This window comes from Condylostylus longicornis, unplaced genomic scaffold (genome assembly GCF_029603195.1).
Source record: "Condylostylus longicornis isolate FDR11 unplaced genomic scaffold, ASM2960319v2 ptg000048l, whole genome shotgun sequence".
NCBI classification, from domain to species: Eukaryota; Metazoa; Arthropoda; class Insecta; order Diptera; family Dolichopodidae; genus Condylostylus; species Condylostylus longicornis.
In genome coordinates this window covers 15957215-15982960 of record NW_026578017.1, presented here as the reverse complement: position 1 = coordinate 15982960, position 25746 = coordinate 15957215, and positions in this window count along the sequence as shown.

Genomic DNA, 25746 nt, shown 5'->3' with positions numbered 1-25746 from the left:
TATACATTAATATAGTTCTTGATAGAGTGAAACTCAGTTTTATTAGTAATTTTAATTCGGTAAAACTGGCAATAGTTGTCATGTTCCTAATATTTTACGCATATTTTTTTTTAAAGAACTTGGAGTTTTTTATAATAAACTGAAAAAATTGAATTACGGACTTAATTTTGTTGCTTAGTAAACTAAAGCTTGTTTTGTTATTTATAATAAATTTGTAATATACAAAGTATAGTTTTTGCACTAGCAATATCATATATTTTTTGTTCTAATTTTTAAATTACAGCATATGATCTTATCCATCTGTACCGTGAAACTTCATAATTTGAGAGAAATCCACCTTATATGTATTTCATATTCAAATCAAATGTTTGTGGCGCTAGGTATCTTAGTTTTTTGAAATGTATAGAATACTACATTTTGAGCCACAAAAGCTTACTATGCCTAGCCAATAATCTATAAATATTTACAAATATTTAAGTGCTAATTGTAATGTAGGTATTGTTGGAAGTGTTGAAAACATTACCTTAAAAGATAATCAAACCCATTTATTAAAATAATCTTCACTTTATTTTAAAGTAATTGCGTGGCAAAAAAGTAATAAATTTTTATTTTAATTAAACACAAAAAAAAAATTTTTTTTTTATTTAAGAAAATTGCAATAAAAATTAAAATTAAAATTTTATAAAATATTTACGTAATTAATTAAATGGAAGAATTGCAATTGGCTTGAATATTTTTATTGTGTTTTGCTTTTATTTAAAATTTTCATATGCGTATAATAATGTAAGTTACGGGGTTAATGCGATTTTATGATCCATAAAAATAATTTTTGTAATTAATAATTGCATTAAAATTTTTAAATACACACACACTCATACACATACATTTATGTTTTTTTTTTTAATCGTTTTGCAAGTAAAATTTATGTGTGAATATTAAAATTATTTTAATTCTCATATAGATTGAAAAATCAGTATGTACTGCTTTTTATGTATTTTGTATGTTTTATTATAAATTTTCAAATTATTTTAAATTTATGAGCCATAAATTATGTAAATATCATGTTTTATATGTTTTTGGCTAGAAGATTTTTGGTTAATCAAGAAATTATTTTTATCAAGTAGGTGCTATGCATAGTATGACCCCACAATTGGAATATATGTATGCAAGCATAATGGCTAAATATATAATTAATATTGTAAAATGAAATTTATTCAAAAATATTTCAATTACATAAATTTCTAATGTTAATAGGCAATTTATAGTAGAAATTTATGAAATATTTATGAATATTGTGTTTTTATAACCTATTTAAAGATTAGAATTCAAATCTAAAATCATAAAAATTATTAATGGATTAAAATAAAAATATAAATTATTCCTAATTAAATTTTTTTTTTGTTCTTTGATATTCCAAAATTTTTAAACACATCAAAAAAAAAGTGTTTGAACGGTAATATCGATATATCGATTAATTTTTGCAACTCCCAAATATTGGCATTCCTAGTAACTTAAAATTTTTTTTTTTATTCCTTTTCTACTCCCTTTGGGAGCGAAGGGCATCTACAAAGCTCCTCCATCTGACTCTGTTGCGGGCTAGAAGTTTTATTCTAGGCCATGATTTGTTTTTCTCCTCGATTTCTTTATTTATTGACCTTCGCCATGTTTCTTTTGGTCTGCCCACTTTTCGCTTGCCCTGAGGGTTCCACTCTAAAGCCTTTCGCTGAATATTATTTTCTGCTCTTCTCAGCGTGTGACCAATCCATTTCCATTTTCTCCTCTTGATTTGGAGATCTATGGGTTCTTGCCCCTTCAATTCCCAAAGGTCCAAGTTCTTGATTTTTCTCGGCCAGAATATTCTGCAGATTGATCTAAGGCACTTATTTATGAAGACCTGTATTTTGTTTGTCCAGTTTTTCTTTATTAACCAGTCTCACTTCCATATAGGAGCACGGATTTTACGCATGAGTTGAATATTCTGATTTTTGTGCCCCCAACTAAGTGGCGTTGTTTCCAGACAGGCCATAGTCTCCCAAATGCCGTTCTTGCAAGTGTAATTCGATTCTCCATGTCCCTTTCAGCACCTCCATTTGTAGTAATTATACTACCAAGGTAGCACAATTCCGAGACTTCCTCTATTTCTGTGTTTCCTACTTCTAGAGGGGCATTGCTTCTGGCGTTAATTCTCATGCTTTTTGTTTTGTGTGTGTTTATTCGGAGACCGACTCTTGAGGCACTTTGTTCTAGTTCTGATATCTTTTCTTGCATATCATGGCGCGTGTGGGCAAGTAAGGCTATGTCATCTGCATATTCTAGGCTTTCGAGTCTTCTTATGAGTGTCCACGTTATACCTCTGGCAGTAACTGTTGCTCTTCTTATAACCTCGTCCAGTACTACGTTGAACGGAAAGTGGGGATAGGGGGCATTCCTGCTTGACTCCGGCTCTCAGTTTTATCGTATTGCTTAGCTGGGCCTGGTGAAGCACTCTTAACTCTGCATCTTCATATAGCGCTCTTTTTATGTTGATTAATTTTCGTGTTATGCCTTTACTTGCTAAGGAGTGCCAAATTGCTTCTCTGTTGATTGTATCGAAGGCCCTTTCAAAGTCCACGAGAGTGATGTAGCGAACCCCAATCGACTGATTGTTCAGCTATGATTCGCAGCGTGTTAGACTGGTCGATACAACCACGGCCTCTTCTGAAACCCGCCTGCTCTTCTCTTAAGCTTGATTCTATTTTATTTTCAATTCTGGCGGGTATTATGAGCGCGAGTACTTTGACAGCCGCATTCAGTATTGTTATACCTCTTAAAATTAATAACTTAAAATTAATTATCTTCAAAAAACAAGTGACGTGATATTACGTTTAAATCAATGATTTAAACGTAAATCAATGATTTAAACGCTTTTTTCAAAAAACTACCTTGATTCGATATCATCATATAATGAGCAAACGCCAACAAAGTGGTCATTAATTTTTGGACAATTTTTTTTTTTATTATTTAAATTCTTGTTTTATATTTCAGTTTCATTTATCTCAATTATATAGGCAAATATTCTATGTAAAGAAAGAATCTAATTTTCAGAGAGTTGTGAAAGTACATTTCCACCTTGGAAAGCGTGCGTTACATTAAAAAGGTTGCGAAACACTGCGCTAAATAAATGAATTTCGATTTTCTAAGTGCTCAATTGATTGCTTAACAACTCAAGTAACATTTAGTTAATGTTGCAATATTTGATCTGCATTTCTTCATTGGTTCTCGAAATTAAAAATCGCTGCTTCAAAATTGTGATTTTTATGCCTCTAAGTCGTTTTTAAGCTCAAGAAACAATAACAGGCAATTCACCGAGACAATAATTGAATTGAATTTTCAGCTTTGAGTTTCTTTTGAAGTTACTGCAGAAACTATAAGTCAGCGAGAGTTAATTCCTATAATAGGATTATTTCTGTGAAAAATAGAAGTCGTCGCCGTTGACGTTACCAAGTAAAATTATTTTACACTTCTGCTAAAGTTCATGTAAGTATAATTGTTCTCAAAACTCAAATAAATTTTAAATGAAATCACAACTCTTATTTGCAAAATATTCAAATTCTAAATTCAAAAACTCTCAATCAATTACTAAGCAAAGTAAAATTATTTAAATTTGATTGGTAAAATCGTACAGTTTTTTTAACATGATTCACAGTATAAATAAGAAATTTCCTATAATATAACAATTATTAGTATAACAATTATTTTTCAAAATACAATGTTTCATAAATAAAGAACATTCCACCCCAAAAATTTAAAAAGTAAAATTTTCTGAAATCTTAAAGCAAAACACAATAATATTAAAAATATTAAAAAATCATTTCTATATATTTGGTAGATGATTGCGGAGTTGGGGTTGTTATTTACACCACTTGTAATCTTTTAACAGCCTGCTTTCTTTAAATTAAAAACCTCTGAGAGTATTTAACTAGATTGTAATATTTTCGTTTTTTGTATATGTATGTATATATAGGGAAAGTTCATAAACTTTTGTAAAATAAACAATTCAAAATAACCCAAGGAAAAAAAAAAGTCATCCTAAGCTATAAAACAACAAAGTATAAAAGAAACAAAAAAAACCCAAAAGAAAAATTATGCGATTTTAATTTTGTAATTTTATTCTTTTGTATATTAATTTTAATAAATGGAAATTTCAATGGAAAATTCTCTATATGTATTCAAAACAAAAACAAAATGGTAAAATAAAAATACCTACTTAATAATATTATACAAGTATATATGAAAAATATATGCAGAGGAAATTTTTGGAAGGGTGATCATTTTTCTTTTTATATTTTTCTCCAATGAATTTATGCTAATTTTCATTTTCTTTTTTTTAAAATGCGTTTAATGTTCCTGTATAATAGCTCTTAGCTTTGTTTTCTATACTGTTATTGTTGTTGTTGTTATTATTTCTTTCTATTCTTATGTAAATGAAAAGGTCGTTTCTTTAAAAAAAAGAAAAATATTTTAGCAAATTTTTACATTGTCATTCGATTTAAAATTTAATTTTATTATGATTTTTATTTAGTTTTAAAAATATTAAGAATATTAAGAAAGGAGAGTTCTTTTATTTTCCTTTGTTATTTTCCCTATATTTTAGTATAAAGGTCGAATGAATTTAAACTGATTTAGCATATTAACTAAAAACATAATATAGAAGATTCTTTAAATATGGTGACTTTTAAAACTACATAAAAATTTCTATATATACGGCTTAATTCTATTTTCTTGTTATTCTATATGCGAGTTAATTTAAATAAAAGATGGTTTAGTTCAATGAGATGACCGCAGTTAATATCCATAATAGTGTGTTATGCTAGTTTTAATACTTTGAACTAAGGAAACGTTAAAATATAAAATACAAAAGCTATTGTTATATATAGAATTAAATATTTTTCTAATTTAAATATATTTAGTAAATATTTTCTATTAAATTAAGATGTCTTTGAAATATGAATTCAAAAGTAACTCTAGTACAACAATAAAAACTAGTAATTCAGCCGGTCACTGAAATAAAAAAAAAATTTTTTTTTAAAGAAATTTTAGTTTTTTTCATAATCTTAAATTTAGTGAAATATGTTTTTTTCTTGAACACTACCCTATAAAAATTCAGGACAAATGATAATCGAATGTGACTACTGCAGTAGATCCTACACAAAATTTTTGTGTATTACAAGACCCTTTCAAGACAATTTATGTTATTTTAAAAATGAAATTTGTAATGCGAAATTTTTTGTATAAGCTGTAAATGGTGAGCTCATAGCATTGGACATTGTTATAATTTAATTTTATAAACTTCTTCATGTGGGCTTAAACGTTTCATAGAATTTTTTTTTAATTTTACATAAATATTGTTGAAGTAAAGAATTTTGAAAAAATTCCATTTCATTACACCCTTAACAATAGCAATTTAAAATTGTTGATGAAAAATGATGAATCCCCCAAAGTGATAACAATTTTTTATAACTATAAGTAAGTATTTGTCATAAGGGATTCATCCTTCTATACTTAAATGCCAATGAAATTTTCAAATTAAATTTAAATACCTGCAATTATAAGGATTCTAAATTATAATTATAATACTTAATTACACTTAACAATTAAAAAATATTTTACTGTTTTCCTCTTTCGCTTTATAAATTTTAGTCATGCTTAAGTCTTTAAAATTAATTTTTATTATTTTCTATTTTTTGTTTTATTTTTTTTGGGTGTCATTTTTATCATTTTAATATTTTCATTTTCCATAAATGTCCTTTTCAACACACAAAAATTATATTTTTCGGGAAGAAAATTGACCGTAAAAAGAAATAATAAATAATAAGGAAAAAAAAGGAAAAATAAGGCTCAAAAAAAATTTGTATTATTTTTAAGCATAATTGGGACGAGTTTTCATCACAGAATTTTCTTCGGAACAACTAATTCCTAGCTTCATACAGTCTTAGTCTATCGAAGCTAGTTGAATTTTTTAAATAACTTTTAACAGAAACTAAAAAAAAAAATTATAATATTTTTCGTTCCACTTCGTTCATCATGAAAAACAATTACAATATGATAACAGAGAAAAGAAGCTATGTAAATGCTAGTCGAGAAGAAGAAAAAGAAAAAGAATATATAGACAATAAAAATAAAGGAAAAGCCTAGCCAACCCGTGGATTCTTAACTCAAATAAAAACAAGTAAAAACGTTTCAGTCGGTATAAATGATTGAATTATACCCTGCACCTTTCGTTATTGTGTAGCAATTACTTGAACCTCTAAAATCAATCTATAGAAACTTCACGGACATGTCTGACCTATAATTGGACACACAACTGCCAAGTTTCATGAATCTGACTTTATTATTTTTCCAAATATGTAAAATAAGCTTTTGGAGTTTTATGGCAAGTACCTGAACCTGTCAAGCAATTCCATCAAAACTTCACAAATATATCTGATCTATAATCGGACACACGACTGCCAAGTCTCATGAATTTGACTTTATTATTTTTCCAAATATTTAAAATAAGCTTTTAGACTTGTATGGGAGCTACTCGAACCTGTCAAGCAATCGCATCAAAATTTTAGAAATATGTCGGACCTATAATTGGACACACGACTGCCAAGTCTCATGAATTTGACTTTATTAATTTTCCAAATATTTAAAATAAGCTTTTAGACTTGTATGGGAGCTACTCGAACCTGTCGAGCAATTCCACCGAAACTTCAGAAATATATTTGAGCCATAATTGGACACACGATTGCCAAGTTTCATGAATCTGACTTTATTATTTTGCCGAATATAAAAAATTTGCTGTTGAAGTTGTATGGCAGCCACCCGAACCGGTGCAGCTATCCCATTATAATTTTTAGAGCATGTGTAGAATATAATTGGACACATGTATACAAAATTTTATATTTATAGCTTCATTAGTTTTTGAAATATTTCAAATAAACTCTTGGAGTTGTATGGCAGCTACTCGAACCCGTTGTCCGAATTAGTCCAATAACAATAGGGCTCGTCCTTGGCACAAAAGAAAAAACTTGTGAAAGTTTGGTGTCGATTGCATTATTCGTTTTTGAGTTATCGTGCGATCGGACGGACGGACGGACGGACGGACGGACGGACGGACGGACGGACGGACGGACATGTCTAAATCGACTCAGAATTTTACGCTGAGCAAGAATATATATATATGTCCATACCGCAGATGACTCCTTCAAGTAGTTACAAACTCCATACCAAAGTTAATATACCCTTCACGAAGTGCAGGGTATAACTAGTATAGTAAAGCGAGGAAAGTATTTTTTTTTTAATGATATTCAACCACAACGTAATGATTTCGCAAAAATTTTCAACAACACAACAATATGAAATATTTCTTATTGTTCTGAATTACATTGCGTATCTTATGAAACCACAAACAAAAGAAAGATAGAAAAAAAAAGGAAAAATATAGGAAAAAAAAAAACATAAAAGAGAACAAATAGAAAAGCAGCACAAAAACAATTCAAAATTTATGCGAAAAAAAAAGAAACCATTTTTTTTTTTTCTTCAACTTTTTTTTAATGTTTTGCATGTTAAGAGTGTTTGTAGATATAATGTATAGTTGAATATGCCTATGATTCTATAACGTTTATGGTAATAGCATGTGTACGCATATGTATACAATAATGGGCATAAATACAAAATGTGCAGATAAATAGCTATAATGTAAGGGTTTTAAGTTTGGTTTTTTTTGCCTATTTATTGTATCAAATCTATAGTTTCTACGTGAAATTACTTCAATTGTCATAAAATCGAAGAAAAATTGAATTTTATTGAATTTGTTCAGGAATTGTTTGTTTTTAAGTGCAACCAAATGAGTATATGAATTTTTGGAAACGTTATGGGAAAAATTATTAGAATGAGATCAAGAAACTGTGCCTGAAGGCGGTCGAGGGGAGTTTCCTTACAAAAGACAATATGTTACACCTTTTCAATAAATAACTCTTAAGACAATTATATTATGGTTGTAAAAAGAACATGTGAGCAATTGACTTCCGTTAGGTAAAAATCTATCGGGAGGATAGGTTTCGACAAATTATTTTAGATCTTATAAACGGTTCGATGGCAAAATAAACTCACATTTTTTGTTTAGACGCTACGCTTTAGAAGATGGGAAATTTATCTGTTAATTAACGTTAATAGTTTTTTTCTGTCTTCTTCCTCTTCTTAAATTTATTGTTTGATTAACAAAATTGAAAGTTTCGTCAAATTACGTTTCCGAAACCTTTAACTAGAATAATATGTATTCTAAAAGTAACGGTTATAATAAATTGTCTTGCTTGAAAAAATGTTTTCGTATATCCTAAACGTATGCAATAAAGAGAAATATTTCGGTATTTAGAGAATAATTTTCGAAAATTATTTTAAGAGAACCAGGTGCTTCCTTACATACAAATGACATTGATTTGTTCTGGACTCATTTCTTAGATTTCTCGAACTAAATATAGAAAATCTTTTACATTTTACTGGCTATCGTCATATTTAAGAATTCCATTCTGGAACTCGTGCGCATTATTTCAAAATATTCAATTAAAATAATTTTGATAGTGAATGTGTCAAATTAGTAAACGAGCGAGTGTAGTTTCCCATTGCGATGACAAAGTGCCAAAATGTTATGCCACCAATTATTTTTTTTTTTTTTTTGTTGAAAATTCATTTCAGAACAGAAAAAAATCACAAAAAAAAAATTTTGAATGCGGTATTCTTTCTTTTCTTTATCAATGCGATATTTTCTTTCTTTTTTTTTTCTTTCTTATTTCTTTGTTTTCAATTTTTTTTCTTGTGTATTTTGATAACTAATGGGTCTACTCTTGTGTAAAAAGTAAAAAAAAAATAGGAAGAGAATGAAAATAAAAGTTCCCCCAACTGGGAGAGTTCAGTATGTTAAAATATTTACTCAAATATAAAATGTAAGAAACATACACAAACACACATATAACAACAATAAAAATTCTTCTCATATGCAATGCATTTCAGAAAAAAAAAAATTATAGTACATTTGGGTGGATGTCGTCTGTGTAAACTTGGATTTTTTTCGTATTCAAAGAACAATTTAAAAATTGAATGCATGTGATATTAAATCCGACCGCAAATATTTTTTTTACGCTATTAAAATATTTTTAAAAATCTATACCTACATATATATATAAAAATAGAAAATAATTCCAAGCTATTTAAAGTATATGTTTACTGCCCTTGTTATTTATCTTTAAAGGTCGCAAATTTTATGCACAAACATAGTATACCGTATATATTATTTTAATATAGAGAACAAATTTTATACAAATGGGGTTAAGAACGAAATTTCTAAAATAAGAAAAAATATTTTTAATATTTAATTAATAACCAAAAAAATTTTGTATTACAAAGTAAGTCGGCAGCGTTCATGATAATCGTGTTGAAATTGCGACAGAAATGAGCAGGAGAAGTTGCATAAGGATTCATAAAAACTCGCAATTTTATTGCAATTTTATTGCAGATTTTGCAGGAAAATTGTTAATATGTTCGAAATACTACTCGAAATTTAGCAGTCAAAAATACATTGCTTCCTATTTACTCATATTCTAATTAGCGGTTATATAGTTGTATATAATTTCTACAAGTTTCTACAATATGATTTTCGTAGTCTATAATACAAAAATACAGAACTAGATTAAAACAAAATTTGGAATTTCAATCAGGAAATTTTCTGCATGTTTTTCTTGTTATTGTTACTGTTATACCTAAAAATTTAACAATGAATTTAATATTGCTAAAAGATGAAGTTAAAGTGCAATAATTATGAATAGCAATAAGTGAATTGAATTATCCTTAGCTTTTAATTAAATAATGGAAATATTTTATCCCTAATCTCGAATTTTTAATATTAGAGAAATTCTTATTTCAAAATTTCAAGAATTTATTGCTTTCAATATTAAAATGTACAACTACCATTATGTACTTTAAATCGATGCTGTTTTATGACAATAGTATTTTTTGATATTTGACTTGAACCCCTCCTTAAGTTTAGTGTTTTTTTTTTCGTTTACATTTCTGTTGTTTTGAGAATGTTTAAGAATTCATAAAAGGTCTGGAATTTATTTTCAAATTACCACATTTAAAAACTCTTTATTACGTTTCTAATACATATATACAACTTGTTTTCCTAATATACATACACATTTTATATAGTCAGATAATCCTGAACACAATTTTTGGTCATTAAGAAAATTAAAACCATGACGACATTTAAAAAGAAAAAAATTAAAGTAGAATCACAAAAAAAAAAGGAAGCAGAAAAATTGTATGTTTTTTTTTTCAACACCCTCATTGAAAATTTTAGTATATTTGTTGTTGTTTTATGAAACCATAACATCAAATAGTTTACATTTAAAATAGAATAATGATGAGGGGCCAAGTGGTTTTATAATGCTTTTGGTAGCGCGGGCATAGTGGCTGTGTAATCTAAAGGTTTAGATAATCTTTTCCTTTCTTTTGCATGTTGCTTGCCATTTTGCTGCCGGTTTTACACTTTAAGAGGATACATTAAAATTACAAGAATTTTTTACTGTCATGACAGTAATTTTTAATTGCTACTAATGTTGTTTGCTGGAAAAAAAGAATTTAATTTATTCTTTTTGCTTAGTTTGTTTTTAATTATTGTTTGTAATTTGGTAAACCTGTAAGATTATACAATTCAAAAATTTTCCAGAATTTAAAATATTTAATATCATTTTTCAAGAGAAACTAACAGCGAAGGGGGGGGGGGGTCAAATTCTGTAGAATTAATGGTTTCTTTTCTGTATGAAATTTTTGAATTTAAATATTATGCTTAAAGATATGGCAACGAAGATGAGTTCATTGTAAGAAATAAATTTTGAAAATGAATATAAGAAGTATGACAATTAAACTGTTAATTTTGTTTGTTAAATTTGTTGCCGAAAATTCCAATGGAGCAGTATTAAATTTGTAACGAATTGGCCCTATATTCAGCACTTGACTTCTTTATTTCTTTCCCTCTTTTATCAAGAAAATATTAAGAATTTTACGTTAAAATAATGTATAAATAAATATTCACACTAGCTCATCCATAAATGCATTAAATTCGAAAAACATTCACATTTAGAGATCCACATAGTATTTGCATTTTCATAATAAACACAAAACTGTCACCACACACCATATTGGAAGTTCAACTGCGATTCATTCTAATATACTGCACATGACAATTTGGGATCCATACGAATCTCTGGTTGTATCTGCGAGAACATTACTTCTAATAATCTAAAATACGAATATAAACCCTTTCCTCTCGTTAAAAAAAATTAAACTATTGCTCAGTCTCGAAAAAAATTAATCTTCAAAACTAAAATTTTCTTAAGTTCACTACATTCGAGTACTTGACTCATTTTTATTAAAAAGTTTTACATTTAAATTTATGCGATAGTTTAAAATAGATTGAGCATTTTATTCTAGTTTAACAAAAACAGTGTAGATTTAAATGTATTCGTGCGTATGGGGGGTAGTGGAAGAGCAACCACTTTTATTTAATCAAATTAAAATGAAAGAAGAGCGGAACAAAAATTTCTAAAAAAACTTTTAAGAAATTTTCTTTTTCTTTACCAAATTTTTAACTTCTACTCGTTTTTCAAAACTATCATTTACTACACCAATAAAAAACAACAACAACAACAAAAGAGATACTGAAGGAATACAATGCACGATCTCTCCATTAAAAAATTTAAAAAAACGGAACTTCAAGAGAAAAACATAACGAAAAACGTAAACGAAACGGAATTACATTAAATTTACACCGTTATAGCATCAAAGAATAGAAATTGTACGAAAAAAAATGAGAACAACGAAAATATCAAAAGTATAAATTGGAATAAAGTTTAAAAAAGAAAAAAATTTTTAACAGAAATTGGAAAAAATAAAGTAGAAAAAATCTTTAGATAAAGTTGAACGAATATAAGAGTAGCGCGCGGTTTCTTCAACAAAAATTATTATTAAACATAGAATAAAGAAATCTAGAAGGGACTTAAGAATCAAGATCCAAGAAATCGCAAATTTGTGAAAATGTAAAAAGTTTATAAAGTTGTGTGTGCAAAATGAATGATGAAAAACTTTTATTTTTGAATGAAACTAAAAAAAAAATTGGAAAAAACAAAAGCAAATAAACACCAATTTTTTTTTAACAACAAAGACTTTTTGTTCCTGTTAAACACTTTCCTTTTTCTTTTAAAAAGTTAAAAATGTAAAGTAAGTACATATAGAGAAGAAAATAAAAGGATTCACGAAAAACTTTTCAAATTAAAATGTGAAAACATTTTTTATTCACAATATGACGGCTATAAGGCACCCTTAATGAACCGACACAATACTAAGTAAGAATTAGAATTCTACTTAGTTCATACTACTATTATTAGATCATATTCAAAATAATTTTTGGAATAGTTTTGTCAAAATCAGCTCATTTAGTGGGACACGTGATTTAAAGAAGAATCTCCGCCTATATTATAAGGATACCAGTTTAATTGATAAAAAATTATTATTTAAGAGTATTAAAATGGTTTTGGTTACTGTTAAGTGTCGTTTACATAAAGAGGGTTTTCGTTTATTCAGTTCAAGAATAGTTCTAGCGTTTAGCACGCTCGAAAATTCACGTTACATACAATAAAGTGCGTTCGAAAATTCAATATTTGATAAAGAAATGTCAGAAATGTAGCGCAGACTTCTAGTTTAAATTTTGTCGCTGCCTCCTGAAACTTTTTTTTTTCAAATTTAAAATTCAAAAAAAAATTTAAATTTTAAAATGGCAGATTCAGATATTGAAGAATTATTAAAGTAAGTTTTCTTTAGTCTTCAAATCTTGTTAAAATTTCCATATTTTGCAGAGAATTGGAAAGCGAAAAGCATTGCGTTATTTTTGCATTTATGTTATTTTTGAACGACTGATAGTTTAGAAGTTTCGGAATTTATAGACTGCGTAAAGTAAAAAAACTTAGCTGAAGTTTTTGCATACTGTTTAACGCTGCTGCTTAGAAATTTTAGTTCTAATGTAGAACTTTCAGCGCAGCGTGCATAAACAAAAACCCCCAGACGACACAGGCTGATGACCTTCTTACATATCAGGCTAAAAATATTTGAAAAAGTTTGGACGTTCCTTCAAATATTTATAAATTTTCAAAGAAATTGATAATCAAAATCGAAATCCATTGATTGCTCTTCCCAACTCATACTAAAAATTAATTGTCATTTTACTTTTGACAAAAGATTAAAATTTGGCTATGAATCTAAAGAGAGTAATTTCTATTATTTTCCGTCAGACAATGTCTGATGTAAAACCCTCTTTACACATACAACTTTCATCAGACTTAGATTAAATCTTAGGCCTTGCCATATATGTAAACAAATACCTTAAGAGTTTAAGCAAAAATTAAGAAAATAAATCTTTACGTTTGTCAGATTTTCTTTCCAAGTTTGCCTTTTTTATGAATAATGTTTTAAACTAAAAAAGTGGAAGTATTTGAAATTTTTAGTTACCGAATAATATTTTAATTTTTTTTTTGATTTTTTTTAGAAAGCATCACTTTTTTCCACAAATTTTTCTTGTGCTTTCTTACAATTTTTTTTTTTAATAGGGCCAATTTTAAGTCGTTTAAAGCCAAACATATTAAGGTGAACACCGATTTCCGGCAATACCGAAATTAAAATTTGAAGTTTGGCGGTAAATTTTTATTCAATTAGCGCTTAATACAGTTAAGACTGGAATATTAGCTGACCACAGAATTGGTGTTTAGTATCATAGTGCCTCAAAAAAAAATTTGAGAGCACTATTTCTGATCTTCTACAGCAAAATTTACGTGTTGTGGAAAGGTGGTGCAAAGGCGTTGAGTTAAATATAAATCCAAGCAAGAGCACTTTGGTCGCCTTCATCAGACGCAGAAGCAGGGACAGATTAACGAGCCCATTTCTGTTTGGTGAACGTATTAGTTACTCGAGGGAGGTGAAGTATCTGGGGGTAACCCTGGATGATCGTCTCTCTTGGAATACCCATATCGATAGAGTTATCGGGAGAGCTACGGCGGCCTTGTGGATGTGTAGGAGCTTCATCGGGGGGACCTGGGGAATTAGTCTCAGAATAGCACTGTGGCTATATACGGCCCTTGCTAGACCCATCGTCACCTATGCGTCGATTGTATGGTGCCGTAAGGCTCAGCGGGCCGGTCCAACTCCCTTAGGGATATCTCCGGCTTTGTGATTGGGACGGGGATATTATAGACGGGAGGGTGGGGTGGCTACAATAAGTCAAAATGGCTGCGGTGGCTTGGGGGGATGCTCCTGTCCCACTCGGTTCCCTTAGAATCTACAAATCTACAAATCTACAATCATAGTGCCAGTATCAATTCTCTTTATATTTTAACAATACGTTTCAGGGTCTGGTTTTATATTGCAATTATATATTTAACGCATGCGTTACAATTTCATAATACCATACCAATAAAATTTTAAAATAATAAATTTGAAATACGAAAAACCAAAAATATTTTTTCAAGTTAGAAATGTAAAAAACTTTAAATGCATACATACTTAAAATGCAAAAAATGTTGTTAACGCCAATAAAAATTTTTACTCGCTTTTTTTACACCATATTTTCCAATCTTTATCTTGAACTTTTCCAAAACAAAAAAAAAACAATTTTTTGTGAAAAATTGGTTGTAGTAATGAGGTTGATTTACTTTAGGGAATCTTTGTTTTCCTTAAAATGGTGAATATTTGCAATTTTTCTAAGTCCCAATATGCTTTTTTGTTCTATGTATAATAAAAATTTAGTTGTAGTAAAAATAAGTAGAGTCTTCGGAGGAAATCACAATTTACCTAATCTTATGAGATTGTGAGATTGTGTTGGTATTTTTAAATTTTTCATGCTGATTTTAATTTCCTTTTTACTTTCTATTTTCCTATAGAATAACAATCCTGAATTGATGGTATTTTATTAGAATGATGTTATTTCAAATTGAAACAAACAATTTAAAAAGAAAAGTTTTAAATCGAAATTTTTTTTTTTTTAAATTTTATTGAAAACTATTTTGCATTTCCTTTTAGAGTTCTTTGCCCTTTCTGTTATTTTTTTCAAATAATGTGCATATTGAATGTATTTTTGAATACTTGAAAAATTAAGCGTCTGTTCGTACAAATAATATGAGACATAGAACATACCGATTATCGATGAACTTGAATTTTCCAATAAAATATCGAAATTTTCTTGAAGATTTTTTTACAAAAAATTTTCTTTATTGGGAACGATTAGGTAGAAAAATGCTTCTGTAGAAACCAAATTTAATATTTAGAAAATTGAAGGTCAACTATTTTACAAAATGATTTCTTTTGGATTTAAAAATTTTGAGGCAAATATTCCTATTTTTAGTTTTCTTGTGAGCTTCTAAAGATTTTCTTCCTAATATTTTCGATTGTTTAGATTTTTTTTATAATTCCAAAATTTTTTCTTTCTATAGACTTCAGCTCTTCTCATATTTTCGTATCTGCAAAATAACAAGAATATAAACTGATTAGCCAAAAAAAATGGAGTCAACTTTTGGGTAACCAACCTTCTCCTAAGTTTAATGTTTTGTTTTTTTAACACATTCAGCAATTTTTCAGTTTGTTGTTGTTTTATTTCTAGTTTTAAAATTTCATCTTTCAATTCCGAATTTAATAATTCCAAATCTCTTTTTCGCATTATGTAACATTTTAACCATTCGTTATTCTTTTTGAATTCAGCAATTACTTGTGACATTTTTCAAATTTAATAATATTTGGGGTAAAATTGTAGAAAATATAATAAAAGTTCTTATTACAAAAATGTGTGAACTGAAAATAAAAATATTTTTTCAGAAAATGAAATTGAAATTTCTGTTTAAGTAATTTATTTTTTTTTTTTAAATTCGGAATACTAAGTTTTTTATAAAAATATTAATAAAAGAAAAAAACTGTTTACAATTTTTTATTATTCTAGTATAGTAGTTAGTATTTTTCTAGAAGTAGTTAGTTTGTTTCTAGAATTCGTAAACCAGCAAAAATGATTTTTGGCCCATGTAATTTGTGAAATATGAATAGAGTAACAAGTAAGCATATTTAGCATTGTATAAAATGGATAAATCAGCTAGCGATAAGTGAAAAATACTTATAAATGACCAGAGTTTCAAACTGAAGGTTTGTATTCACATATTGAATTTTAAAGAAATCAAAAAATTTTAAAGAAATTTTAAAACGATAAGATGGAAAAATTTTAGAATAGCAAATTTTCTTAAGCGAAAATTTCAATACGAATTCATTCATATCAATTCGAAAGACCTCAATAAATTTATTTCTTACCTAATATAAATTAGTTATACATTAGTGCAACTAATTACTAATAACGAATTCCTATTGGAAGTCTATAAATCCTCATAAACGCACGGAATTTTTCGATTCCCAGTAATTGCTTTTAACCGTGCATGATTGCGTCTCTTTTAGGCTTTCCCTCGAATACCTAAAATTTGAGGTTGAGAGCCATTATTTGGTTCAGTCAAGTATAGTCAAATATCGAATAATTTAACCTGAGATCAGAATATTTTTGTTATAAATTTATGACGGAATTCTTGATTTTATGGTTCCGAAGCTATAAACATTTATTTATATTTAGGAAAAGTCTGGTATATTCTTTTTCCGACAGGATGTAGCTCAAAAACGAGTATATCTGCATTCCCGCCTCTCCCTTTCCAGCCATATAATTTTTTGCTGGTGAATTGATCAAGGAATCATCCCTTGAATTATTTGCCACCTTATGCGAAACACCCGGTATAGGAGACTAAGTAATGTAACAATAGAGTTAATTCATAAAATCTCATATGAAATAAGATTAATATCACCATCACGTTAACCTATAAACTCCCCTAAAATTACATTCAGTAGCTATTTCAATTTAAATTTCAATAACATCCTGTATTCTTGCTTCAGAACTATTTCACATTTTCTATAGAATATTTAATGAGTAAATATTTATTATAACTATCTTATACGTTTGTATATGTATTTGTAAACGTAGATTCACTTCCCTTAATAAATTCACCATCTAATATAAATTTCAACTCATTCTAAAAATTCTGTATTTCTTAATTCTATTAAAATTTTTTAACAGACTTGAAACAGAATAAAGCTATTAAATTACACCATTAAAATAAAAACATTACCATATGCAATAAGAAATAGTCCATTTGTTCATTTTCCTTATGATATTTATGGAATTCTAAAAAAGAAAGAAAAAAAAATTTATTCATTGTGAATTCAGACATCATTTTGTTTAAATAAATTTTAAATGAAAATTGATTTTGTGTGTTTTTCAAAAAGGATTCAATTAAAAATGACATTCATTTCAAAAAAAAAACCAACCTTGTTTTTGTCCTTGTTAAATTTTTTGGTGAATAAAAAAAGAAAATTCAAATGGAAAATTTTTAATTAAAAAAAAAAATTATTTTTTTTTTTTGCACATAATGTCAAAATCTAGTTGTAGTTAGTCTTCCTCTCTACAAATACATAAATTTCTATACCGTAATTCTTGAACTTCGTGATTCTTTCAAGAAAAAAGAAAAAATGCTTTCCTTTTCTATTTGAATAACTGTTTTCAATGCTTCAATTTTTTTTCAATGTTTGGTTTTTGTTTTTCATCTTTTCATTCATTTTGACAAATATTATTTAAAAAAAAAAAAAAAACAGAAATATGAAAATGTCTTCCTCTTCTTCTTTTCATTCTAAAAAACAAAATCTTATGGAGTCAGCACATAACCGACTGCAAAGTGTATTGGCTAGTTTAATAAAACTTTTGCACAAGATTATGAAAATGCCTTTTAAAAACTTATTTCAAATTTTAAGGACGCTAGTAAGCTTATAATTTACATGCTTAGCAAATATGAATTTGGCTCTTAGCAGAGTTTCGTTTTAGCTATCCTTGGGAAAGGTTGTGAGTTACTTCGCGACCAAACAAAACCAAAATATTAAATTTCAAGAAATTACATCAATTATTTCCTTAGATATTTTAAAAAATGAAAAATCGACCCCTATATTGAAATTTCAGTTTCGGAACTCGGATATTTCCAAAAAATTTATAAGCTAATTATTTTCTCAGCCTCAATTCAAGTATTAAATTATAAGAAAATTGGTTAATTATTTCTCGTTATTACGTAAATATGACCCACAGTAGAAACCCAGTTGCTGACTCCTGATTTCTTCCAAAAGTTTCTTAAAATAAACATCACTTCAGCTTATGTTTAAGATTTCAAGCTAACCAGGTGTTTAAAAATATATAAATTGTTCAGTAAAAAAGTCCATTTCCGAAGCCAAGCATATCCCAAAATTTGATCAAACCATCTCACCATTAAATTTCATCAAAATTGGTTAATACGAATTTGAGCTACTGAACAGCACAGACAGACTGATAGACTGACATCTCTCTAAAAATAATTTATGTACGTTTACCCATCATGGAGAATTGCGTTCCCAGCTATAGGCCGACATCTAGAATTTGATGTCATCACATAACCTCCCGTATTTAAGCATTGTAGTCGATGAAAAAATATTCAAAGCAAAACATAAAGCTTTAAAATAAAATTAAATGGTGTGGTGGCGTTGGTGATAACGATTGAGAAGAGAAAAAATCAGGTGAATCGAAACGATAAAGATATATTGAAGAAAATTGTATGAACATTTCAATTTAAGAAATTTTTATCAGCATTCATAAAAAATATCCTTTTGAATCTTGGAAAAAAAAAGAACAATAAAAATTTTCAAATAAATGCTGTTTCTTTATGCATTTCTTTTGTATTTTTTATAGTTTTTAATAGATTTATAACGTAATTATATTTTTTCTTATCATATTCAGGTGATAGGCATAGCTCAGGTATATGTTCATGTTATTATTTCATGCAGTGCTTTCAACTTAATTGAGTAAATCAATTCTTCTGAAGAATTCCTAAATATAATTTACTTTACTTTATTCTAGGAAATTGCAAAAATTATGAATTTTTATTTTTTTTAAATGAATAATATAGAAAAAACACATTTAGTTTTTTTAGATGAAAATTTTACAAAGTTTTTCATCACAATTCCGCACAAGTAACTGATCATAACCACTTTTTGTTCATAAATTATTTGATCGTCACATTAGATTGTTATCCTAAATTAATAATCTGCTTAATTAAATGAAATAAATTTAAGCTTTAAGTCATCACAAATAAACGAATTAGAATTAAAACAAGCCATTTTCATTTTCGGAATTAAGTAATCAGAGAGAAATTTAAGAGACTAATATGTTTAAGATGATTTATATTTAAAGGATTTTAAGTACGTAATGTTACTCAACTTGAGAAAAACTCCCACCCCTCACATAATCTGTTAAAATTTTACCATACTGCATTTTTGATTTCTCATAATAAATGAGCTTTTCTGTTTCTCTGAAAATCCTCATTTATGGCTTGTAAGGATCTAGTCGTCATTATTATTTTAGGAAATTTCCATCAACCTCATGGATTTTTTTATTCTAAAAATTTATTGTGTCATAAAACTAACATCTTATAATTAAATTTTGAAAATTTTTAAGTTTTTAAGAAGGCAACGAATAAATGCTGACCAAATGGAAAGTTTAGGATTTGATCATCACAAATTTTCTTCAAACTCTTTTGTACTAAAATTTTTCAGTACCTTCGTCCAAAAAATCCTTAAAAAAAAAAATTAAAAAATTTCTATTTTATCAATGACTTGTGATGATTTAGTTTCCCAAATTCATATACACAAACACTTTATTTATATATATATATATTTACTCTATGTATGTGCATATACACATGTACATGTATGAAGAAAAATATTTTAAGACTTGTAATAATTTTGATGTTATTTTAGGACATTCGTTAACGACGAACGTTACGTAAGGATACACCGGAAATGGAATCTCATAAAAGGGGGTGTGCCTCAATTTCCGTTATTTTTTAAATGGGAAATGAATAATTTTTGTTTTCATATTCCTGTTTTTTTTTTTTGTTTTCTTGTTTTTTTTCCTGTTTTGTGCTATTTTTATAGTCGATTCCCTTGAATAGAAGGCGAAAAATGAAAAAAGAAATTTTTTTTTGTATTTTTGGATTTTAATTTTTTTTTCCTATAATTTAATAGCGTTCCTGTCATTTTCGTTAATGTTATTATGTATTTAAGAATATTCCGTTATTATCTAGGTGTACCGTTATACGTATACCGTTATATTATATAATATGTATTATATACCGTTATACACTTGTATGAAAAGTGATTTTTATAATAAATGTAGCTGTTTGTGTTCTTTTTTTTTGCCGATTCAAATAAAATTTCCTTCCTGCTTTATTGATGATGAAAATATTTACGTAAAAAAAAAAATTGAGAGAGAATGAAAAAGTGATGGAAGTTGAAAGAATGAATGAAAATTATTTTTAATATTAACGTTTTTTTTTTTATTTTATTTTTCAGTACCGGCATACCCTCCTCTTCATGCTTTTCTATTTTTTTTTCTTTTACTTGAGCTCTGATTAAAAATTAGCTAACAAGCAAGAGATATTTTTTTTTTCGTCCTGATTTTCTATACTTAATTTTGTATATAATGCAGAAAATTTATGTATATAAAAGCAAAAAATAAATAATGGTGGAAATTTCATTAATTTTCCAATTTTTTTCTTCAAATGTACCTTTCAATAAAATAAATTTGAATTCAAAAATATGTAGCTAGGAAACAAAAAAAATATAGGAGGAAAAATCAAAATTTATGAAGAGAAATGGTAAATTAGTACAGCTATTAAAAAATTATTTAATTGAATTGATATTGCAGAGATTGTGCTCCAATCATCATTATTATTATTGAAGATAAATTGTTAATGCCTGCCTTCCGAATAAAATAGCATAATAATGTTATTATTGATGTCATCTATAACATAAAATTCAAATTAAAATCATATTAGGTTTTTTTTTATTGTTTGTTTGTTTGCATTTGTTTGTTATGCGATTATAGCGTCAGGACATGACCTAGGCTATTGTGCTCAATGATTATATTATGAGATAATTAGATTTATAATAAAATTTTACTGCAAAATATAATTGAAAATGTTATTGGCCTGCTTTTTGTATTTTATATTATACAAATACGTACATACACATGTGTATATAGAATTATTTTAAATAAATTATGTTGTTAATAAATTATAAATAAATGTACATTATTTTATCAATTACAGTAATTATATTGATGAGTGTACAATTGAGCGTAGCTATTATTATTAATTATGAGAAAAGAACAACGGAAATCAATTAAAAAACTTATAATTTCTCATTTATAATATGAAAATTTTTTAGAATTTTAGGCAAAATTTTTAATTCAGTGGAAAAATTTTTAATAAAGATGAACTGTAACAAACGGAAAACCTTTTGAAAACGAATCGATACTATTTTCATGTAGAACAATCTAGCAAATCGAAAGTCTTATATATATTAATCAATCTCAAGTAAGGAATCGTTATTTAAAGGCGAAAAAACGCAGAGCTTGTACTTATGTAAATATATGGTTATAAGTGCGGTTCTGGTATAACTGGGTATTTACATAAATTATTCTATAGAAAAAAGTGTATCTGTTTAGCTAATTGAAAAATTGCATACGCTTGAGAAAACAAAATTAAATATTTACGTTTATGTTTATCTTTGGTAATCTTCAATTACAGTACAGCCAATTTTTCAAAAATTAAAATTTTTTACCTTGACGTTTAATTTTTAAAATATTAATCCTTGAGAGGTTGCCAAAACGAAAATTATACAGGCTATTTCGTAAAAGATGGCAAATAAATTCTGGGATGATTCTTTGATTAATTGCCAGCAAAAAATAATACGGTTCTGAGGAGTGAGGAGTGGGGGAGGGTGTGCAGATATGCTCGTTTTCGAGATACGTTGAAGAAATCTATTTCTAGAGGGCAACGTATGCGAAGTAGTGGAACTATCGATGACCTAAATGCCGAATTAAATTCAACCAATTTTGCCGAATAACATTTGGTAATACTGAAAATTCAAAAATTTTGTAATTATTCTACTTTGGTAAACTAACATCACGAAGAATTTTTAAAAGTAAAAAAATTCCCAATTTTGATTAAATATTAAAAAATAATTTTATTATTTTGAAATTTATTTTTATTATACCATACTACCTCGTGCAAGACTTTAGAAATTAATTTGTGATTTTTTTTTACAGAATAAACGAAAATATGTATATAAAATCTTAATGATTTTGAGATATTCAATGTTTAATAATATTTAATTATAAGCTAGCCTGGGTCTGACTTGTTTGGCGCTCTACTCGGTTTTATAAAAGTTGAGCCCCACATAACAAATTGTGCATAATAATTCTAATGTATTTAATACAGAATGCTAGTTTAGTCATACAAAATTAAATTATGGAATTAAGCTCAAAATATTTAGTTGTTTTTTCAAATTTTCGCCCCGTTTTAAATGCTTACGTTTCATATATGTATAATTGATTCGGAATTGATTACGAATTCGAAAATCGCTTTCATTACGAATTCGAAAAGATCTAATCAAAAATATTTGAAATAGATCTAATTCTCAAAAATACCCAGTAATAAATTTTCTTTAACATTTATTTTACTTCCTCTATAATGAATTTTTTCAAGAAATTTATTCAAAACTAATTTTCTTATTCTACGTAGATAATCATTCTCACATCTTCGTATAAGATATATTTTTTTAAAGAAAATATAATAAAAATCCTTTTTTAAAATAGTGCGAATTTATGCCATACTTAAACAAATAAAATTAGCCTACTATTAGCCTTTGTATTCATTTTTATTTTTACATTTGCATAGAAATAAGGAAAACTAGATTAAAAATTCCATAAAGATAAATTAAAAAACATAGAAAAAAGAAGGAAAACAAAAAAAAAATTAATTGAAACTATCAACAAGGATTATATTATCCTTTGTTATAAAATGTCAAATTTCATTAAAAATAACCGCTATGAATACAAATGATATTTAATTTAGTACTGACCTTTTACTTAAAAATAAACAAAAAAAAAATTTTTTTTATTAGAAACATAAACTCTCTCCATTGAATATAATTTGTGTGTATACTGGTGTGTATATTTGCATAATAATATTGAACATACCTACACACATAAGTTTTTTAAAATTCTATACGCAACGGTAGACTTATACGCTTTGAGCACGAAGAAAAACAACAATTCCTATATAGAGTCCATCATAAAACCCATTAGAGTAGCCTACTTTTCTTGTTATTATAAAAGTATTAGGGCGAAGGTTTAATTACTTAGTAGTTTTTTTTTATGTGGTTCGAAAAACTTGTAAAAACTGAGGCATTAGCAAAACGGGGGTGCTATATATCGATAAAAACTCTACTGTTTTAAGAAATTTAAAAATTGTTACTTTTCAAATAAACTGCCTATTTAAATGCATCTACTAAGGGTTACAGAAGCGTTCCAACAATTGAAGAATTTTAATTGACTTGGTAACTACAACGTCAACGTATTTTGTGTGATGTTAATAACCGAAATAGTAATTTTGATAGTTCAAAATGAGGTAATGGGCAAGGCACTTGTATTGTCTTTAGATAGTCTTATGCCAATCAACTTTACTCAAATCCAAATTTACTTGTAAAATTTCAAAAATACCATTAATTTTTCTTAAGAGTTCATCAGTGTTTCTAAATTTTGAATTATACATTTTATGTGAGCTTGCGTAAAACGATATAGCATACAATTTTACGGTCTCAAAATGACCCAAAATAAATTTTCTAAGGAATCGTTTTAAAAATTACCTTTCCGCAATTTTTTCCTTTATATTTAATATAAGAAAATAATGCAGCGACACACACATAATCTACAAGTACCTACGTACCTTCCTAATATTCTATACACAGTTCCCTCTTTTTATTTACTATCATTTCATTTTATTACTAGAGACAAGCAATTATTAAACATTTTTAATGATATTAGATTTTCTAGAAAGAAAAACAAAAAAAGAAAATACCTTTTTACTTTCTCTTTCTTTCTTCACTTCATAATTACATTTTTTAATGCAGATGATACAATAATCATAAACCTATCCCTTTTTCTTGTTCTTTCTGCGCTACTTTATCACACAATTTTCTGTTCTCTTGGTTCTTTTTTACCTTTCATTTTCATTATTAGTGTCATAACATTTTCCATTTTACTAAAATAAACAAAATATTAAACCACAAGGAAAAACTTAGAATAACGAAAAAAAAAAAATAAAATTATTTTTTCTTTGCTTTTTCTTTGTTTGTATGTGCTCTATTTGACACCTGAACACCTAAATTTTCTCTCTGATTATATTGGCCAAGGATTTTTCTTCATTACATTTTTATTTTCTATTCATTTTGAACAAAAGTAAACTAAAAGTGAAACGCAATGAGTCATACACACAGATTCCATTTGATTTTTCTTACTTTAAACTTTCCATTACTCATAATAAGTTTGAGGGAGATAAAAAAAAATTTCCGTTTTTTTTTTTAATAGATTCAATTCTATGGAAAAAGTGGTCCTTTATCACTTGAATTCAAGGATGATAGGTGAAAAATTTTCGAATTAAATTTTTATGATTATAAAAAGTTTCCCTCCATTTTTTTTTATTTTCAATTTCATTAAAATTTTGTCACTTACTCTGATAATATGACGCCATTTTTTCTTGTAACAGTATTTTCTAATAATATTCAAATATATATAAGTATAAACCTGTAAATAACGAATTTATATTGAAAATATTAATTTATTAGTACAGATGTAGTCAACATTTCTTTACCACAATAATGTGGGTACTGTGCATGTGTCTACTCTGCGTTAATAAATTTAATGCGAGTCCAACATGTGCGAACATAAGAGATAGAAATTTGAATTATTTTGTCGAAAATTTTATTTTAAATTTAGTCGAGAATCTGTGTAGCTTGCAAACTATTATGGAATAAAAATTATTTAAAAAACCAATTAATTTTGTATGTATATACATATGTACACAAGCTTTGGGGTACTTATCACATTTACTTTTTGGTTAATTATTCTTATTTCGAAAAATTAATATTATACAGGATGATTCAGCAAAAAGTTAGGAAGCATATACCATCGGGTATAGGCACAAAAATGAGGCGACATTTTTAAGATTCGTTATTTTAAAGCTTTTATCTATTTCGGATAAAGCTCCTGTAGCTAGGATGCGGTTTCGAATAAATATTATATTAAGAACAAAAGATTTGCCCATTTTTGAACCTCTACTCAATGGTACATGGCACCTAACTTGTTGCTGAATCACCCTGTATAGATTGTAAAATTGTTTGCTTAACCCCAAGCACCAATTATGGATCATAGGGTTAGAAACCGCTCTTCATCTAAGAAAGAAATAATAACATAAATTGTTCTGTTAATTATTTGGCGCGCACAAGTCACAAAAATCAGAACACTGTATCATAGTTTAGGCTTTAAAATTTTAACTGAGTTGACGTTAAGCTAAAAAAGTTTTTCTTTGGAAAAACAAAATGAAAATATAAAAAAAAAGAAAATGTTATGGTTGAGGTTTTCTATTCTTTCATTATTCTTTTTTTCTCAGTAATTTTCTCATTTTC